We start from the raw sequence: 19,856 nt of genomic DNA on the forward strand, positions 1-19,856 counted from the left end.
AATGCAGAAACTGGAGTTTATAGAGCTTGACTTACCAAAGCACACCAAGCAGGAAAGCAATGAAGCCCCAGTGTGGACCCAGATGTCTGGGTCCTCAACATATTCACTTTGCTTCACAACACTCTGAAGGAGTTTGTGTTTCCTCTGAGATGGAGGCTGCAGCTGTACCTCCAAGTGTGTTGAGGAAAGACACACGGCACATAACTCTGCAAAGGAAAGAACTAGAAGCACTTCAAATGACAGTGAGGATGCTGTATCTACACTGGATGTTCCTGGCCCTTTTGTTTTCAACGTATCAAGCCAGCAGAGAGGGGGCTGGCACATCACTCTTCTGCAGTATTCCCTTTAAACATGCAACATCTGGGAAAAGGGAGACAAGGTCCAGTCAACCTCCTCACCCACAGATTCTTGCCTCTTAAACCAGCGACTATTAATAAATCCCTCCATTGTTCCACACATAAGCATCTCCACCAAAGACTACAGAGGAGAAATAAGTGTCAGAATAAAATCAAAGTGGGCATCACTGCTGTTTGTAACCAACTATATAGGTTTGTTTTTGTTTTTAACGAAATGAGGAGAATTAGGAGGGTACTGATGTGGAAGAAAGTTGAAATGACATTGTTTAAAAAGATGTTTGTAATTTTCTTTTCATTTAGATTAACCACATTATCTTTAAATTCCTTTTTCTAGCTAATCTAAATTGACTATAAAATCAGGCAGATTTAAACTGTTAATATCGTACATAAATTAACAAAAATTTTATTGTGTGTACTTTACTGCCTGATGCCTGGTTCGTTGACTGCAAAATTTGCTTGCAAAAATCTCTAAGGCCCAATGCAAGTGGAAGTTTAATGTGGCCTATAATTGAGCTTTGCAAATAACTAAATTCTTCTGGAGTAGGGTAGGATAAAGGGGAGCCAGGGTGGTGGCCAGGGCACAGAGTGCCAAAAAATCTGTCCATGTGCATAAATTTTTCCAAGCCTGGTGTGCTTTCCAAACCATTTCCTATACTTTCCAGGTGGAACGAGGGCTCATCTGAGAAGAAAACAGGGACGTCATGTCTCCTCACTGAAAGTCAACTCTTTTACCTTCTGCTCTCTACATCCCCTGCTGTGAACATATTTGCTGGATCAAAAACTGAGACACATGGTCGGGACATAGAAAAAAATGAAATTAGGACCGTTCCAGAAAACCTAGGACATATGTTCTCCAGAACTGAAGCAATCCAGGACTGTGTATCCTGTAGGTGCCTAATAAGTGCCTGCATAAACAATCATAGCAGTATTCCAAAAGGCATTGTGAATTTTTTTCTCTTTTCTTCAAAAAATCTTATCTGCAGCTAGGTTTTTTCTAAATCCTAAAATTTTCAGCTCTGTCATCCAGATTATGCCAACTTGCTACATGCCTTTGCCTGGTCCATTTCACTTACTTACTATAGTTTTCTTTTTAAGATTAAAATTAAATTTAAAATCCAAATCTGAGAGCTCTCACTTAAACCCTGGGAACTATAAAATATGGTTAAAGATGTAATATATTTTCTCCACTTGAAAAGTAAATAAGTACTTTGATAAGTCAAGTGCTACTCCAAACATATCCCAACAGTAGAATGCTCCCAATGAAGTATTAACTGTTGGTTTGTTTAGATATGAAATACGTCTAGTCAAAATCAAATTGCAATTACAGGACTTCAAAGCAAAATAACTTGGCTCAGAGATATTGGTTCTAATCTCACATCAAAAGCAGCTGTATCGTTGTTGGCTTATGAAAAGAAAACAATTCTTTTCAACCAATATGAAGCATGAGAAAACAAGGATAATATTTCTTGAAAACTTCCGAGAAATAAATAGTATCACACTGTGAAACAGACATAGCACTTCAGAATTTTTTTAAAATGTAAGTTGTCTGGAGACATTACACTTCACAAAATAAGAACAGGTGTAAAACCCAAAGGGAAACATTCATTTTCACTTTTAAGACTTACAGACAAGCATATTAAAGAGAGAAATTATCAAAGCTAGGATCTGTCCGGGACACTTGGAATGGGGATTCAAGGAGAGAAACAAAAGTGGAAAAGGGTAAGATCCTAAAATTAACCCAACCAATCCCATTCTCTCGGCTTCAGAATAAAACAGTACTTCTCAAATTTCTCATGGGAAATCTGCTATGTGAAGATTCTCGATCAGCAGGTCTGAGGCAGACTTTGGGAGACTACTTTCCTAACAAGTTTCCAGATGATGCTGATGCTGCTGGCCTATGGATCATACTTTGAGCAGCTAGGATAGAGAACTTTTGACCTCTGAATCCCATCCATTCATCAATCCTTGCCAAAAGCCAGCAGCCTGGCCAGATAAAATGTGGCACAGTCTGAAGCCCCAAAGGGGGTAAGGGGTATTGTGATGTGTTAAAAGACCTCCCTTAGAGTCAACACAACAATATAAAGCGAAACAAAATCAGAATTTCAATGGCAAAGATCAGTTCATTAGGAGCATATCATTAGAGAGATTTAGATAAAAGGCAACTGAAGCTGGTGAAAAGTGTGCTGGGGCTTTCACCTGAAGCTTGTGATTTCCCTGGAAAGTTTGGTGAAGAGTCACATGGGAGGGCAGAAAAACCAGTTGGCCGCCAAAGTCATTATCAGCTCTGACTTTCAGAGATTGAAAAAAATCAGTGTGAGTTTGCACAACAAACAACTGACTTGAAGATGGGTTCATCCTAGTTAGTGAAGATTTGAGAATGAAATGAGGAATTATAGTTATCATAGAGCTATAGCAGATGACTTAACATCCTGGTCCTTAACCTTCTATCATAATCTCCTCATCTGTAGAACGGATAAAATAATGATTACTTTTCCAAGGATTACTATGAGAATTAAAATGAGTTCTATTAAAGTAGTCAGAACAGTTCTCAACCCATAGTAAGCATTTATATATATATATATATATATATATATATATATTATTAGGCTTGCATTACATTGGTTTGGGATATACAGAAATCTAGTTGCAACACTAAAGGGTCATCAACTCTAAAAATGTATGTGGCCTCAGTAGGAAAGTCATCCACTAAAGAAAGTCAATTAATTTAAAACCAGTGACAATTACTCAGAAAGTAGGTACTACTTTACAGGAACAGATATTGATGACAGGTTGGAGGGCAGAACCTCTTTATGTGTAATTCCTCACTTAATACAGAAATTTTAAAATGAAATTTCTATGTGAAAAGGATATATCAGGCCTAGATGACTTTAATGAAAAATAGATGATGTTTTTCAACCTCTTATGGAGTCTATTAGAAGACTTCCCTGGTGGCTCAGATGGTAAAGAATCCACCTGCAATGCAGGAGACCAGGGTCAGTCCCTGGGTTAGGATGATCCCCTGGAGAAAGGAACAGCTATCCAATCCAGGATTCTTGCCTGGAGAATTCCATGGACAGAGGCACCTAGTGGGCTACAGTCCATGATGTTGCAAAGAGTTAGGCATAACTGAAAGACTAACACCTTCACACAGAATCTATTATTTTTACTCTAAGGACAATAAAAAAAAAAAACAGCAATTAAAAATCAATATTTTCCCATCAGTCTTCAGCAGAAGATACTAGCCAATGCCAGGGGTCAAAAAAGAACATGACTTTGCCATGGGATAGTAATATTTGATTTTTCAAGAGAACTGTATCTCAGTTAGGGGAAATATCTGCCTCATTTTCCTATATAGAAGGTTCTCACACTATCAATGTGAGGTCATTGTATATCTGAGCTCCAAACTTCAAGAAAGCCACTAGTCAAAATAATTACTTCCTGCCTCAAGGAGAATTAATTTCCAGTGAAGACTGGGGTCTAGAAAGTGAATATGTCATGAAAGAGAACTAAGCAAGGACAGGGAAATTTAGGAGACCCACTAAAATGTACCTCAATGAGGGCAGGAGTTTGGTCTGGCTAGGCCGCCGTGGTATCCACAACCCCAGGTCAGTGATAAAGGAGTAAGTCTAGCTGTGAAAATCTGACCACTGACTGGGCTTTACTTCTCTCACTGGTCAAATAGGAAGCTGGAAACCAACACAAAAATCCTCCTCCAATAATACTCGCTAACATCTTCCCACTGTTAACATTTCAGGTTTCTATGACTACTGTTCTTTGTGGAAGTAACTTCACTGGATATATCTTCACAAAGCCTAAATAAATACAGTAAGTCCCCTACATAAGACCCTTCAAGTTGCAGACTTTCAAAGAGTTGAGCATACATTCACATGTCCATTCTTGTAAGCTAGTTCACACATGTGGTATACACTGTCACAGGCTTGCATCACTCTGTGTACTTTACTGTACAATACTGTAGAGGGTACAGGATACACTATCTTTATTTCAGGCCCAGAAACTGTGCCATCAACATCAGGCACAGTAAAGCTGGAACTCGCCCTCCATCTCCTGTTGCTGACAATCCTTCAGCCCTACCATTTCCCGCCTCCTCTCCCTCCTCCAGCCTGCTCTGGCCTGTTCACTCAAGGCCAGCCCTGGATGCCAGTTGTTGTACCGTACTACTGTGCTTTTCAAGGTACTGCACTGAAGATTAAAAGTTTATTTTTTGTGTTTGTTTTTTGATGCGTTACTTGTGTAAAAAGTATTATGAACTATGACAGTACAGTACTACATAGCTGATCGTGGTAGCTGGGTACCTAGGCTAGCTTTGTTGGACTTATGAACAGATTGGACTTAGAGCACGCTCTTGGAACGGAACTCATTTGTATGTAGGGGACTTACTGTAAATAATAGATTACTCTAGATATTGGCTTCCTGTGCATGATATAGCAAGATAAACTGCATGAGTCCCTACTAGAACCACCCTCCACAGACATATAGTCAGATCCATTTTTAGACAGGACAAGTGAGAGCCTCCTATTTCCTGGGCATTCCATGTTAAGGTATGCTTGAGTATACGAAATGCTCAGCTGATTTTACGAATGGCCTGGACTTCTCAAAACCTTGAGTATCTTTTCTGCAGACTACAGAGATTGATCCCAAGTAAAAGGAATATCCAAGGAATATCTCAAAGGGTGCTCCTCTGCTAAGCAGCCAAAACAGAACCCCAAATAGTCACAGGGTATCCCCACAAATACCTGCATCAGGTTCTAGGAAGACTTCCTCAACCTCTCTGACTAGTCACAACCCCATAGCATAAACACTCATACCCTGGACCCCTTCTCCTGCCCTGCATTTATCTAAAGTGAAATGTCACAATTTTGTAATTATTTGATTACACTAGACCTCAGCACCATAGTCCCATACACACATCTGCTATTCTTACCACTGCCTCCTGAGAATTTAGCACAGGGTTTGGCACATACTAGATACCTAATCTATAGAATGAATGGATCTATGACTTAAGCAGTCAGTTTGATGATGAAAAATATTTCTAGAACATCTAAAGATTTCTCTTAATTTTAATACCAGGAACAAAGTCCTGTGGACATCATATAAAATACTAATATAAGAAAGACTATTTCAAAATCAACTGGGCATCCTTATTCACCAAACTAAAATTTGATCCCATAAATCAACCCTGAATATTCATTAGAAGGACTGATGCTGAAGCTGAAGCTCCAATATTTGGCCACCTAATGCAAAGAGCCGACTCATTGGAAAAGACCCTGATCCTGGGAAAGACAGAGGGCAGGAGGAGAAGGGGGCAAGAGAGGATGAGATGGTTGGATAGCATCATCAACTCAATGGACAAGAGTTTGAGCAAACTCTGGGAGGTAGTGAAGGACAGGGAATTCTGGTGTGCTGCAGTCCGAGGGGTGGCAAAGAGTTGGACAGGACTGAGTAACTGAATGACAACAACATGCTGTGTACCACATACAGAAGGGTGGTCCACACCACGGTAGTGTAATGGTAAAAACATGTGCTCCAGATCCTTTCAGATCTGGATTCAAACATTGGGTTTTCCACAGTCAATTCTGTGACCTTGGATAAATTACTGAACTGCTCTAAGCCTCAGTCTTCTCAACTGTAAAATCAGATTTATTCATAAGATTGTTGGAAAGATGAAATGAGTATACACATAGAGGGTTTAGCAAAGTGTTGGTCATATGGTAAGTAGTCAGAAAATGTTAACCCTTCTTAAACATCATTCATTGTATCCTAAAACAGACTATGGTAGCAGGAAAAAAACTGGAAAATAATGATTCTCAAATATTTTCAATCCCCTGACCATTTCTACACCACAGCTCATCACACCTGGATCCCATTGTTTTGGTTTTTACAATTGTGCAGTTAAGTCAGGAGCATCTTGGATGAAACACCATAGATAAGTCATTAGTTTACACCAGAAAGAGAAACTGAGAAACTGCAGGAGAAAGCCTAAGTCCCCAGCCAGGGGCCCCCTGTGCATCCCAGGCCTTAAATACCAGCTCCAAGAACAGAGGGAGATGATGTGATCAGGAGGTCAGGAGGGCACTTAATTTTACTTGGACTTTCTCAGCAGGCCCGGGGTCCCCACAGATACATACTGCCCTCCTGATGACCAGAAAGCATCAATTTGCCTTCATTTCTAAGACAACAGGACAGTTCAAACCAGATCCGGTCTCTATCAACTGGAACACAGTAAGTTTGAGGGTGGCAAGATTAGTAAACTTCAAAAGGTTAGGAGGGCTTGATAAGCCAAGGGCAGGGTTGGGACTATTTATTTAAAAGCTTACAGTGCCTGAAATATTCCATCTCAGTCCCCTCATCCCCCCACCTTCCTTCCTCTTGACCTTTCTGTGACCTTCTCTCAGCTCTCAAAGCTTCTTGTTTTGGGTCAGCTGCATTTCAGTAATAGCATTTCTTGCCTAGTAAAGTTTCCAAAGACACATCCCACACCTCCTCTCCTTGGGGTCCCTTGAGGGTTTAAAAAAAAGGAGATCAACATTTACATTGGTAAAATACACTCAGCTGTGAGGCAGGTTTAATCTTTTTTACAACCGACCCCTGCAGCTGTGCTGTCTGCTTTACCAACGCCCCCCAACCGGCACTGGCCCTCTGCCTTCCTGGAAATAGCTTTCCCCAAAGAGCCTTGGGACACACAGTCCCAGCCTCACTAAATATAGTTAAACGGAGATCTCAGGCGTGCTGTAACCAGATGGGATAACTTGAGTGGGGTTTCTGGATCCAGGAAATAAAGCAAGGAGGGACAGAAGGGGACCTCAAGGAGATAAAGCCACACTGAACCAGCCTGTGCCCAGAGAAGGCATACCAGAGTAAAGTACCTGGGTTAGGGAGAAGTTGGGAGGCTCTTTGGTGGGGGACATGAGGAGGGGAAATAGTTGCTACCGATATTCCTCCCTGAAACAACCAAACTAAATTCCTACAGACCTCCCCCCTCCTCCTTTTAACTGATTTTTCAAGAATATGTGGTAAATAGAGCATGAATCACCCCAAGGTTCCTGGGCAACAACTCAGGTCCAACTGGGTCCCCTTAACAAGAGCAAAGAAGAAAACAAGAACAAGGGGAATAAACGGTTTAAGAAAAAAAAATCATTAAAAACTCATCCTTAAAGTCACCCAAAGGTCTGCTTTAAATATGCTTTAGGGAAAAAGGAAACCTAGCATTATAAAAAAAAAATCCCATGGATGGAGGAGCCTGGTAGGCTGCAGTCCCTGGGGTCGCTATGAGTTGGATACGACGGAGCGACTTCACTTTCACTTTTCACTTTCATGCATTGGAGAAGGAAATGGCAACCCACTCCAGTGTTCTTGCCTGGAGAATCCCAGGGACGGGGGAGCCTGGTGGGCTGCCATTTATGGGGTCGCATAGAGTCGGACACGACCGAAGCGACTTAGCAGCAGCAGCAGCATTATAAAAACAAAGTATCTCTCACAAAGCTTGGAGGCGGTCTTCATACCACCCAGAATACAATCCACACTATAACCATTCAAAACCCCACTCAGATTCTGTGCTGTGACCTACATTTTCCTGTGACAGAAAACAACAAAATTCTGTAAAGCAATTAAAAAATAGTGAGCTATTTTTAGGTTTATTGCCTAATTCTTAAAGAGTCACAAAATGAAATAATGATTTAGGAAAGTACAGCGACACAGGTAAGCAACAGAAAGATGGATAAAGAAGTGGTGGCAAGTCCATACAATGTAAATTATAGCAGTTGAAATATCATGGACAACACGTTTCAGCATGAATAAATCCCCAAAACGTAATATTGAACAAAATGAGCAGAGTATGAGAATCATAAAGTCTAATGTTACTTATAGAAAGTTTAAAACATGCAAAATTTAACTACATAGTCATCCCTCTGTATCCCAGGGTTCCACACCCATGGATTCAACCCACACAGATTAAAAAAAAAAAAAAAAATTTTAATTCCAGAATGTTCCAAAACAAAACTTGAATTTGTTTCAAACTGACAGCTAAAATTCATATAGCATTTACATTGTATTTACAACTATTTATGTAGCATTTACATTGTATTAGGCATTATAAGTAATCTAGAAATGATTTAAAGCACATGTAAGGATTGACATAGGCTATATGCAAACACAGCTGTGCAGTACCATTTCATATGACACTTGAGCATCCTTGGATTTTGGTATATGGGGGAACAGTTCTTAGAGCCAATCCCTCACAGATACCAAGGGACAACTGTATACTATTTATGGATAAATACATATGTATATGGACACATATGTAAAGTGTAAAATATGCAAAAGAGAAATGATGAATGCCAAATTCAGAACAGTGGTTTCCTCATGGGAAGAAGGAAAGGAAAAGTAAGGTAAGGAATGCTCCAAGTGCTTCTACTTCTTTGGTTTTTCTTTTAAAAGTGATGTGAAACAGATGTGGCAAAACAATAAAAGATTTGAGAAGCTGCAATGAGTTAATGCTGTTTATTCATTACTGCTTTTTAATGCTTTACTGCATTCTTGAAACATTTTATTGTAAAAATGTTATGAATTTCAGACAAGAGTCTTCATATGAAAGTCAGTATACAACTTTGGACACCCACTGAATCCACTCACTCTTCCATGAGTATCAGGGAGGACCTCGGGCAGGGCCCCTGGGGTCCACGGGACCAGCTCCAACCTAGTGCAGTCCTAACCAGCCTTTGGTGAGGAGTATACGGACCAGAGGGCTCCCTTTTTAAAGTTCTTATTAAATCTTTTCACCCAGAGGATTCGCAAAAAAGCAACCATTAGATATCTAAAAGCTTCCATCAGGAGCTGTTAGGAGGAAATGGAATTTAACAAGCCTCCTTCAGACTAAACATGGATACTTGCAAGCTTGGTCTTTAATCGTCAGTTCCACTACTGGGAGAGATGACATCTGGCTGTCACCCTAGCTCTTATGCTAGTGAATTACGTCATCTTGGGCAAAACCATTCACTTCTCCAGGCCTCAGTTACCTCATCTGCACCTAGAAGATCTCAGAGGTCTGAGCATTAAGGGTCTATGGTTCTAATCTGAGAATTAAGACTGGGCAGGTGTAGATAAGCAACAAACACCTCCCACCCATCATTCATTCTAGGGGTGCTGATGGGTCTCTACTCAGCCCATCTCTGAACACATATCCTGTGCCCCTTATAAGTTTCTGTAGCTCAAAGGCCCATCACCAGACACTCATTAAATGCTACATTATAATGAAAATGACACCTGGAACCATAATCACACCTTGGTGGTGTTTAGTCGGTAAATCATGTCCAACTTCTGTGACCCCCCCCAAGGACTGTAGCCTGCCAGGCTCCTCTGTCCTTGGGATTTCCCAGGCAAGAATCCTGGAGTGGGTTGTCCATTTCCTTCTCCATCTTCCAAACCCATGGATGGAACCCAGTTCTCCTGCATGCAGGCAGATTCTTTACCTACTGAGCCACCAGGGACTCACCCCTAAGCCTCAGCAATATACATTATCTCTTAATTCCCACACTATTCCCATACTACTTGTAACATAGATAAGCAAACTAAATTAAAGCAATTTACTTAAGATAGTTCAGTTCAGTTGCTCAGGCGTGTCCAACTCTTTGTGACCCCATGGACTGAAGCATGCCAGGCTTCCCTGTCCATCACCAACTCCCTGAGCTTGCTCAAACTCATGTCCATCAAGTCAGTGATGCCATCCAACCATCTCATCCTCTGTCGTCCCCTTTTCCTCCTGCCTTCAATCTTTCCCAGCATCAGGGTTCTTAAGGGTGGAATTCAAGCTTCAGGGCCAAATCTTCAAAATTCCAAGTTTAAATCCTTTCCATAAAGGCTAATCTAATTTCCTCAGATTAGCCTTAACAGAAGGAATAGAATCCTAAAAGAAAGCAGGAGTAAGAAGGCAAGGAGGAAAGTTAAGTGAGAAATGGTCTTTGAGTGAGGTCTGCAGCAAGGGGAAGATGAAAAGAGAGTGATACAGACAGAAAAATCCTGTCTTAGTCATTTTGTATAAGGACAGTTATATAATCTGAGAAATCTGTATGCAGGTCAAGAAGCAACAGTTAAAACTGGACATGGAACAATGCACTGGTTCCAAAGTGGGAAAGGAGTACATCAAGGCTGTATATTGTCACCCTGCTTATTAACTTACATGCAGAGTACATCATGTGAAATGCTGGGCTGGATGAAACACAAGCTGGAATCAAGACTGCAGGGAGAAATATTTATAACCTCAGATATGCAGATGATACCACCCTTATGGCAGAAAGCAAAGAGGCCTCTTGATGAAAGTGAAAGAGGAGAGTGAAAAGGCTGGCTTAAAACTCAAAATTCAAAAAACTAAGATCATGGCATCCAGTCCCACCACTTCATGGCAAATAGATGGGGAAACAATGGAAACAGTGACAGACTTTATTTTCTTGGGCTCCAAAATCACTGCAGATGGTGACTGCAGCCATGAAATTAAAAGATGCTTGCTCCTTGGAAGAAAAGCTATGACCAACCTAGACAGCATATTAAAAGCAGAGACATTACTCTGCCAACAAAGGTCCGTCTAGTTAAAGCTATAGTTTTTCCAGTAGTCATGTACAGATGTGAGAGTTGGACTATAAAGAAAGCTGAGCACCAAAGAACTGATGCTTTTGAACCACGGTGTTGGAGAAAACTCTTGAGAGTCCCTTGGACTGCAAGGAGATCAAACCAGTCAATTCTAAAGGAAATCAGTCCTGAATATTCATGGAAGGACTGATGCTGAAGCTGAAACTCCAATACTTTGGCCACCTGATGCAAAGAACTGACTCCCTGGAAAAGACCCTGATGCTGGGAAAGATTGAAGCTGGGAGGAGAAGGGGACGACAGAGGATGAGATGGTTGGATAGCATCACTGACTTGATGGACATGGGATTGAGCAAGTTTGGGGAGTTGGTGATGGGCAGGGAATTCTGGCGTGCTGCAGTCCATGGGGTCACAAAGAGTCAGACACAACTGAGCGACTGAACTGACTGATAAGGATATTTCCCTTCAGAGCCTGAAGGGTTGTGGGTTGTAGTACTGCCATGATTGACAGGGGCTGAAAACAAGCTACCGAGCTGTACAAGACTGTTGTTACATGCAAACTGTCTTCCTCTCCAAATGTTCCTACCAAAAGCAAGCTGGAATGTAGCTGTGCAATGCAGGAGAGATGATTTGTGTCAATTGATGTGTGCAGTCCATGGCACCATATGTGACCAGTGAATGAGAGTAGTGATGGAAATGATGACAAAGATAGTGATGACCAAATCAAGAAATTATCTAAGGTTATTCCATAATATCACATAGAAAATGGTTCATGCAGCCCAACAGGTGCACCACTGGGCTTTCATTATTCATGGTGTTTTCAACAATAAAACTGCTTTAACATGATCCAGTTTCTTTGTCTAAAGTGCTAGGTTCAAAAGGGTTTTCTCAGCAAACGTAATCCTCCCTGTCTCTTTTTCTAAAGAGAATTCAAAATGACTCTGTAAGAGAAACATGAGGAAGTAAGCAGAGGGGCCTTCTCTAAGTACCATCCCACAAGTTTATTGACCTTTTCTGTAAGCAGAATGGAAGAGAAGGAACAGAATTAACAGGTACTTCCACATAAGCAAATTAAATGAACACTTTAAAGAGGAAAATAGAATTATTGTATCCCTTCTCTTGTTACAAATGCCCTATTGCAAGGCAAAGGTTTTCTTTTCTCTCCTTGGGGAAACCTCCCTCCTGGGTTCCCTCCTTCTTTCAACTCCTCACAAATGGAGTTGTCTTGTATAAGATTCCTTACGAAATATTTCAAATAACAAGCTGTTTTTTCAATTATTTTATTTTGAACTACAAAATGCTGGGGATGGAATGGAGAAGGCACCAAATCTTTAAAACCACCATAGTCCATGCTTGTTCAGATACTTACATATGTTGGTAAGTTTTTTAAAAAAGCAATTTAACATAAATTTAGTAATTTATTCCCATAGGTTAAGATTTATATTTGCAACTACTGAATGCAGTTAAAAATAAACAAGGCTTTAAAAATAATTTTTAAAATCAATAAAGTGGTTTCATTTTGGAGATCACAAATATGTAACATACATGAGAGTGAAAACCCAACTACCTAATATTAGCCAAATACATAAGTACATGTGGTTTGGCACAGTGGTTCTTGTGATCACATTAAACAGGGATTCAAATGTGCTATTTTTCAAACAACTCAGAAGTGAGAATGATGAGCCCTAGGAATCTGTGTTAAGTCATTCAAAAATGGGTCATGGAAAAAACATGCATATAAAGAGTTTAAACAAAATTGTTTCTGGACACTGGGAGTGGAAAAACTACTATTTTCATATTAATTTATTAATTTAGACGTGTGTGCGTGCCAAGTCGCTATAGTCACGTCCAACTTTTTGCAACCCTATGAACTGTAGCCCACCAGGCTCTTCTGTCCATGGGATTCCCCAGGCAAGAATACTGAAGTGGGTTGTCATTCCCTTCTCCAGGGAATCTTCCCAACAGAGGGACTGAACCCACATCTGTGGCAGCTCCTGCATCTCAGGCAGATTCTTCACAGCTGAGCCACTGGGGAAGTCCTTTTAGACATGTTATTTTAAATAGAGATGAGCACCAGTGTTGACAAATTAAATTTTATGTAATTTGACTAGTTCATCCGTATTCACAAAAATATATAATTTTTAAATTGACAAAATGCTCTTACTTGGTTCTTAATTGGCTTTTATTCAATGGGTGTACATTAAATACAATACGATTTCACTTCAAAAGCAAAGACAAATAAATCATTCATAGCTTTTTTTTGGGGGGGGGATAAGTCAGAGGCATACAGAGTAGCCTGGAGGAGGAGACTTAAAAGCAATAGCCCATCTGCTAGAGCATCCATGTGAGTTCAGCACAGTGTCTGGGCTCTCAAGGCATCCTGCTTCCAGCATTGCCCCCAAAGGAACTTCCCTTTGGAACACATTATACAATAAGATCTTGTTCCACCAATCTTGAAAGTGGCTGGCTCTGAATTAAATCATCTTTCTCCCAAATCAGGCAATGGGGCTTGTAGAAACCAATGGGGCCTGTAGAGAACATTTTGTTGTGTTTTGTTTCCGACATCTCTGAAAGTTTAAAGAGGGTGCACCTCATAACCATCATAAGCCAGAAGGAAAAAATTATTTCCCCAAATTCTGACTCAATATGTCACAGTAAAGACTCCATTCTACACAAAATCATAGACTTGGAGCAAGAAGAAACCCTGATTGGCTAGGAAACATTTCTTCCTCAAGGTAGAAAAATATCCCTTTACACATTTTGCTTGTGTTGGCAAAAAGACATTTCTTTTAGGTCCCCAGAAAAGCTTATCAGACATTTTCCCCCAAGCTAAGTAGAAAAGCTCCTATTTCTATTGATGTTAAAATAAAATTAAGTTTAAAGCTCTTAATACTTGGTGGATCTTCTCAAGTGAATCCTTAGCTTTGATTTACAGAGAGGGTAGATTCTCTTTCACACGTTGTTGGCAACACCACCTCCACGGGAGACATTTGTAGCTCCCCCCAACCCACATGTCAAGTGATCGCCGTTAGAGGTCACCACAATTGAAAATCCATTTCCAGGAACTAAGATAGCTACTAAATCATGAGGAGAAAAAAGCTATCAGGGCTGAGAATGTCACCATGAAAAAACTGGGTCCCCTATAATCAAGTGGATAGTGTGTTATCCTCAAGCTCAAATGTTTTTCCTTTAAGTTCTGTTATTTTTTAAAACCACTAATACATTAACAGATCCTAAATAACACTCTGCATGAGATTCTAAACATAAAAAATTTCTGATTTTGCTATTTTTAAGTCAATAATATGTGTGTGTGTATGTGTGTGTGATTCTATGAGCTTGAGACTTTCCATGTGGTCAGAACTTTTCAGTCCTTACAACATATAACAGGGCAGCAAAAAGTAAAGCCAGACTAGCAAACCACTAATCCAAAACTCCTCAAGACTGGGAAAGGAAACAAAGGATGAATGGCCCCATACATAACCCAGAATCCATCCCTCTGGGGTGATATTCAAACTTGGGTAAACATTGTTGATTGGAGAAGGCAATGGCACCCCATTCCAGTACTCTTGCCTGGAAAATCCCATGGACGGAGGAGCCTGGTAGGCTGCAGTCCATGGGGTCGCTAAGAGTCAGACACGATTGAGTGACTTCACTTTCATGCATTGGAGAAGGAAATGGCAACCCACTCCAGTATTCTTGCTTGGAGAATCCCAGGGATGGCAGAGCCTGATGGGCTGCCGTCTATGGGGTTGCACAGAGTCGGACACGACTGAAGCGACTTAGCAGCAGCAGCAGCAGCAAACATTGTTGATAACACTCTAAGTACTCTGTGCAACACTCAGAGCAATAATGCAAATGGAAACCAGGAATACTGATTTTTCAATTAAACAGAAGCCAGTTAAGATGAGATGCTGTAAAGTTGAGGAAGACATACTGAGACCTCTCAAGGGCACTGAGTGTTGGGAAAGTGAATCAAGAGGGATGCCTAGAAAAGAACAGGTTGAGGAAGAATGGATGGTGAAATTAATTCAGTCAGTGAAAGAGATTGAAGTTTGGGGAAAAAATGGTGTATCTAAAGAATGATCCCCAATGGTTTGGAATTCCAGAATGCCAGGCATTAAGCAATTAATTTGCCAGTGGAAATCCAAGAAATGTATTTTCCTCAAGGACTAGTGAATCCATACCATGAATTAAGTCATGAAGTCAGAGGGAGGAGAGTTAGGTCCCAAAGCTCCATCACTATGAAACATCTCCATGTAACATCGTGGGGCTTTGGTTCTGGCCTGGGAATCCCCACACTACCAAAAAGTGGATTTTTTATTGTGAATGTCTGGTTGGTGAATGATGTGCTAATGAGGCACGAGCTTTGTTCCGATTCATCAGGAATAGAAATAGCAAAGATATAGAAAAGTGACCAATGAGATTCTGATTTAGGCTCTAAGGAAAGTGTGATCCAAAATTTTCTCTGGCAAGAGATTCTCATTCTTCCCTTCTGGGCTGGTCAAATCACAAAAACTGCAGTGTTCCCTTGATTTAGATGAAAGAAATAAAAATGCTTCTTCCACCATGCTCTATGTACCATGAGGTCAGTTCCAGCTCATCTCTGAAAACTGTAATACTAATTCCTATTAAGCACTAAAAAGCTCTGCTTTGTTCTGTTCTTATTTTTCATTTTCAGAATCAAACAATTTTTATTTTCATTGCTTGACAGAGGAAGGGGGAAATGGTGCTCCCAAGTTAGAGGAATAAAAAATTTTAAGTCATTTTTTTTCTAATTACTTCATGTGTTAATCATCATTTCTTAATATTTTACATTTTCTTCATAGTTTAACTTCAGCCTCAAATCATCATCTCAGCTCACATCTAGGGATGGAAAGGAAAAATTAAATGCATGGGCTTAGCAGTCAGGTAAATTTCTGTTCAAGTCTACATTCCGCCAGTTATTAGCTACTTGACCTATGGCAAGTTAATTAACCTCTCCAAAAGTAATAGTATCTACTTCAAATACTGGTTATGATTAAAATGAGGGGGAAAATGCAAAGCATTTAGCACAGTGCCCAGCACACAGTAAATATTCGATAAATGATATTTTAAAACATTCTTCCTATGTTTTCATAGTCGCCAGAGAGACAACAGTTCTAAAGCTTGACTATACCAAGTATTAAGAAGGATGTATAGCAATAGGACCTCTCATACCTGACCACAGGGAATGTGTGGCAAAGTTGGAGGCCACAAATTATTACTGTCTAGTATACTCACCCCCAAAGATATGGAGGATACGTGTTTCTCTCCCTTTGATTCTGGGCAGGCTCTGTGACTACTCTGACAATAGCATGTGGCAGAAATGATATTATGCAAGTTTCTATGTCCAGGCTTTAAGAGTTGGCAGTTACCACTTCCAAATTTTTGGAACATTTGTTCTTGGAACCCTGAGCTACCATTTAAGAATTCAGACTGTCCTGAGACCACTATTCTGTGAGAATCCAATCCATGTGGAAAAGCCCTGGAGGCTGAGATACTATGTGAAGGAAGAGACCAAAGAACACCACGATGTAGATACATGAATAAAGAAGCCATCCTAGGATGGAGCCTCCAGCCCCAGGAACCTCAGTTTACACCACGTGGATCAGAGACAAATCACTCGGCCAAGCTCTTCCCAAATTCTTGACATGCAAAATCATGAGCAAACGAATATTGTTGTTTTAAGCATTGGGACAGTTCATTATGCAATGTTCAGTAACTGCCTCAGAATGAAATTTATACAATCACCTTGGAAAGCCATTTGGAATCACTTGGTAACGTTAAAGAAACATACCAATGATGCAATGAGTCCACATCTACAGAACCTCTTGCACATACACACCATGAAATTGGAATAAGAATGCTGATACCAAGTGTTCATAATAGGAAAAAAATGGAAACTCAAATGTCCATTAAGAATAGAAGAGATAAATATGCAGAGGATATGCACACACAAAGATGCCCAGCAGTACAAATTAATGAACTTTAGCTTCACACATACACCTAGATGACTCTCAAATTGAAAAAAAAGGTAATATGGAAAGAATAAACCATGTGATGGAAGAAAATACAGAGTATTATTCCACTTATACAGAGGTCAAGAAAAAATGAAATAATATCCCTGTATGCATATATATTAATATATATGTATATATGTGTGTGTGTATGATAAAAAAATTTAAGCAAAGGAATGAATAACATAAAATTCAGAATTATGGTTAACTCTGGGGGAGGGCTTTGGATATGGTCAGGGAGGGGTGCCCACAAGCTTCGAAGATATTTGTGGTGTTCTATTTCATGAGATAATTGGCGATGGGGGGAGGGTGATTTATTATTATTCTTTAAACAGAGGTTGGCAAACTTCTTCTATAAAGGGCAAGATAGTAAGTATTTTAGGGCCACATACAAGGTTTCGTGTATCTTCTTCTTTTGTTTTTTTCCATAACACTTTAAAAATGAAAAGCCACTCTTAGCTCACAGGCTCTACCATTAAGAGGCCACAGTCAAAATTTAGCCCACACGCTGCAGTTTGCTAATCCCTGCTTTAAACTATTTATATGCATTATACTGTCTTTTGTGTACATGATATATTTCTCCTCCACCTATCTGCTCCAAAAAAAATTAAAGAATTAAACAGGAAGATCGTGTGGTGGCCACAGATTATTTATTATCTGTTATCTCTTTACAGAGAAAATATACACATTCTTCCTAACCAAGACCAAAACCCTACCCATTAAAGCCTCCAATCTGTTGACAGCTCCTTTGTACCATTTCAACTTAAAAAAAGAAGCTGCACTTCTTTCCAAAATGGGGAAAAGGTAATGAAGTGAACCATAACTCTTGTCTATGCTAAACTCTGAGCAGATTCTAAATGACGAAGTTAAAACAGTCATAGTAGTTCAGACTGTTGCTTGGGCAGGAGGGTAGGAAGATCATAGATAAAATTCCATTTGGCCAAATTATGATCCTCGATTGCCATCATCCAAGGAGTGTCTTGCCTGGAAAATCCCATGGACAGAGGAGCCTGGTGGGCTGCAGTCCATGGGGTCGCTGAGAGTCAGACACGACTGAGCAACTTCACTTTCCCTTCTCACTTTCATGCATTGGAGAAGGAAATGGCAACCCACTCCAGTGTTCTTGCCTGGAGAATCCCAGGGACGGGGGAGCCTGGTGGGCTGCCGTCTATGGGGTCTCATAGAGTCGGACACGACTGAAGCGACTTAGCAGCAGCAGCAGCAAGGAGTGTCTGCTCTTAATTCAAAATTAACATTTCCTGGACCTCACCACATGCCAGACACTGATCTCACACACTATGCGTACTTTCATTTTATTCCTCACAACAATCTCATGTGGTAGATACCACTATGTACCTCATTTTACCATAGTGGAAACTGAGGCACTAAGAGACTGTCACTGGCTCAAGGTCACACAGGTAGAAAGTGATGGAGCTGGAATCCACATCCAGGAGGCTGGATCCTGATCCCACACTCAGACACAAGACTACTCTAATTGCTAAATACATTTGTCTCCTCACGGTAAATGAAGTGGTATTTTTATCCCCATTCCACAGATAAAGAATGTGTGCTTGCTGGCCTTGATCCAAGAAACTTGGCTGGAGGCTGGGACTGAAAATAATGCTGCTCATGTTGGTGAGACCATGTTTTGGCTTATTTAAGGGACATTTCACAAGTCTCAGCTTGTCAGTAATGGGCAAAGAACTGCTAAGAAAAAAATAGGTAAAAACGTGAGGTCCAATTTGTGACAAGCTGCAATTCTTCATTAAGGCCGTAAGAAAAGTAATTTTGCTCCAAGAGCCCAAACTTGCTGTTTAAGGGAAGTGAGCAGGGCATGGAGGTTATTGCTGAGATAAAGAGGAAAGCTTGGGAGGTATGAAATGGAAAAATAATCAGTCTTAATTCAACCAGAACCAGAATGTGGAATGGTCATCACCACTTATTCAACTAGCATTTTTAAGCACCCAAACTGTGTCCAAAACCCAGGGCAGAGGCGGGATACAGTGACAGACATGCCACAGTCCCTCTCCAAGGCTCTGGAATATCTCTCCTTGGGTCCTCAGTGGAATGTGGTTTTAAAAGAGTGCAAGTGGACAGAGGCAGGAGAATGGAGGAGGTATGACCTCTCTGCTGGCCTCCCCCTGCAGCCAGGGCAGAAGGTAGATTCACACCCAACTCTGATGAACTTTCCCTGCGGGATTTCTCGTTGGCTAGAGTTCACAACTGCCTTTTCTCCTGAGGCCTGGAGTGGGGATGAGGTTGCTGTAGGAAGGAAGATGACTGTCCAAAAAAAAAAAAAGACAAAACAACAGACCCTCAGAGGTACTGTTTTGGGCCTGAGTGATTCAGAAATTTTCCTTTGGTACTTGAAGCTCAGATTACATAAGAATAGCACATCTGCTCTAAATCATGATTCCTTTCCTCCATCTACACCCAGCCTGGGCCAACCCTTCAAATTATAATGATCCAGAAAGAGGGCTGAGTTTGTTTTTATTTTTGCTATATGGATTTTGTGGAGAAAGTAAGAAGAGAAAGTCATGCAATAGGCCATCCCCAGAGAGATTACTGAAAAATTTTGTTCAAGACTCCCTTCTCCCACCAAGTTTTCCTATGCTGGAGAAATTTATTTCTGTACTGGAGAAATCTGGGGACCATGAGGCTCAGAGAAGGCCCTGATGAAAGGACCAATGTACAAACAGCAGGTACAACAGTTATTGGGTAGAAATGTCCCAGGGAAGAGGTGTCACAAAAGCCACTGAAGCTGCTGGCATGTAGGTGCTGATGTATTTACACTATGATGCTAATTTCAGGGCCAGCTGCCAGCCACTGGCTCCTCCTCTCCCCAGTGGCTCTGCACAGTGAAGAGCCT

The sequence above is a fragment of the Bos mutus genome, chromosome 10, assembly GCF_027580195.1.
Source record: "Bos mutus isolate GX-2022 chromosome 10, NWIPB_WYAK_1.1, whole genome shotgun sequence".
Taxonomy (NCBI): domain Eukaryota; kingdom Metazoa; phylum Chordata; class Mammalia; order Artiodactyla; family Bovidae; genus Bos; species Bos mutus.